The sequence below is a fragment of the Benincasa hispida genome, chromosome 2, assembly GCF_009727055.1.
Source record: "Benincasa hispida cultivar B227 chromosome 2, ASM972705v1, whole genome shotgun sequence".
NCBI lineage: Eukaryota > Viridiplantae > Streptophyta > Magnoliopsida > Cucurbitales > Cucurbitaceae > Benincasa > Benincasa hispida.
Window position 1 is genome coordinate 13,891,536 of NC_052350.1, and position 2,676 is coordinate 13,894,211.

Here is a 2,676-nt window from a genome sequence, read left to right on the forward strand (position 1 = left end):
GAAAAGCGACAGTTTGTTGATGATTTTTTTGTAGATACAGGGTTGTCAATATTTTGTTCAAAGCCATACAATTTGATCGCAGCGTCAAAATCTCATATTCCAGGATCTAGAAGCTTGTTTAATCATAAATGGATCGATTTAGCTTACAAACTTTTTGCTCTTGACCTTGCTGTAATAAAACCTTCTTGGTTGAGACATATAGATACTCTCTTCAAGATAGCCATTTAGAAAAGATGTCTGACATCCATTTGCCATAATTTCATAATCATAAAATGTGGATATGGACAAGAGTATTCTAATAGACTTTATCATGGCAACCAGAGGAAGATTTCTTCAAATTAACCCCTCTCTTTGGGTAAACCCTTTTGCCACTAATCTAGCTTGTAGGTCTGTACCTTACCAGCTTGGTCTCACTTTCTCTTGTAAATCCATTTGCAACCGATGGGTTTTACCACCTTCCGGTTGATCTACAAGATCCCAGACAAAATAGAAATACATAGATTCTATTTCAAGTCCATGGCTTTAATCCCATTGGTCTTATTGTCCACATCGTTCATTGCTTGATTAAAAGACAACGGATCCTCTAAACCATCATCTGGTATGATGGCTTGAGTTTCAGTTAAACCCATGTACCAGTCAGGCTGTTGCACAACCCTCCCACTACGACAGGGCATTCTTAACTCTTGAGAAGGATGTGAAGTATCAGTTTCATCAACAAACTCTTGTTGACGATCTACTCGATCAACAACTCTTGTTGATACATTTGTCACTTCTCAGACATTTCTTTCTATTACTAGCTTCTGCGAGGTTGATGGTTCTTTATATATTCTTCCTCCAAGAAGGTTGCATTTATCGATACAAATACTTTATCTTCCTGAGGATCATATAAAGAGACCACCTTTTAGTTTTCTTTTGGGTAGCCTATAATAGGCCTATCTTTTTGAACAGTTGTTCTAGATTTTTAGGATTTTGTTACCAAATACATGTGCTGGAAAACCCAAATTCTGAAGTGTTATAATTTCCTTTATGTCCTCTCAGACTCGAGGTGTTTCAGAAACACATTTTCGATGGGAACCATGTTTCAAAATATTACACTACAGTCCCAAACTGCAATCCCAAAAAGATATTGGTAATTAAGCGTAACTCATCAATAGGAACGAACTATGTCCAACAAGGTTCTGTTTCTCCTCTTTGCCACACCATTCCGCTGAGGTATGCCAGGGGTTTGGGTTGAGACTGAATTCCATGTTATATCAAATAGTTCTGAAATTATGTCCATATTACTCACCACCCGATCCAATCGAAGCGTTTTAAACTTTTTACCTAATTGGTTTTCCAACCTCAGCCTTATACTCTTTGAACTTTTCAAAAGTTTCAGACTTTTGGTGTATTCGGTAAACATGCCCATACCTTGAATAATCATCTATAAAAAAGTAATGAAATATTCATACTCCTTCTTGCTCTAACATTTAGAGGCCCACAAAGTCTGAATGAATCAACTTCTAAGGGTTCTTTGGCTCTAAGACCTTTTCCAGAAAAAGATCTTTTTCATTTTACCCTCAGACAGGACTCACATGGTGGTAATGAACTGTTTCTTCTAACTTGTTAAAAAGACCATTCTTAACCAATCTCTCAATCCTGTTGAGAATTTATGGACCAAGTCTCAAGTGCCAAAGATAGGCATTTGGAGAAATCTTCCTTTTCTTATAAGTCCCAGTAGTTTTAAACATCTCTATGTTCAAAACAGCTTTGACCTCAGTTGGTTTTAACATGTACAAGTTATTTCTAATTTTGCAGAGGAAATCTATTTATTTTTTCCAACATTGATGAACACTTCACCCATTTTTTGAAATAACATTATAATTTTTTTCTAGCAAATAGGAGACATATATTAGATTCCTTTTCATAAATATGAATATAATATACATTTTTCAAATAAATGTACTATATTCCTATAAATAACTTCAATATCTCCCACTACTTTGGACGAAACAATCTCCCGGTCCCTACCTTAAAGATTGTTTCACCTTCTATCAACTTTCCAGGACTTTTTTCCTATGAGATAGATACATACATGATTAGTGGCACTTGAATCAATTATCTAGATTTTATGTTTCCCACAAACATGCTTCGAATACAAATAAATCATATTTATCTTGTTGTTTGTTCGTTGCTATACGTGATTCGCGCTTGGAGTGTATTGTATAAGAATAAATTGGAAAAATAAGTTCTAAGTATGGATGATGCATTGATGCTTTGATGCGTTTGTGTATTTGTAATGCATTGGTGCATTATAGAATGTGCAACAGAACACACAGCAATCTACATTCACTATTAACGTTCAAGTTTTCCTAAATCAGAACCCAAGTATAAATCCAATTTAGGTTCCTGGTAAGTCCAGGGTCGAATCAAGGATTTAGGTTAAGCTAAACACAGACTTTGTGTTGTAGCTGTTGTACGGATTTCTAAAATATATGAAGATGTGTTATTTACACTAAGGTGTTGTGCTTGTGCAAGAAGATAAAAAAGAGTTGAGTAGTGACTGATGATCATGTGAAAATGGATTTTATGTAAATGGTATGCGTCGATCTAAGATAATATACACGAACCAGAATGGGATGTGGATAGGTGGCTTGGCTTATCTTTGTTTATGCGTTAGAATCCTATTCGATCACT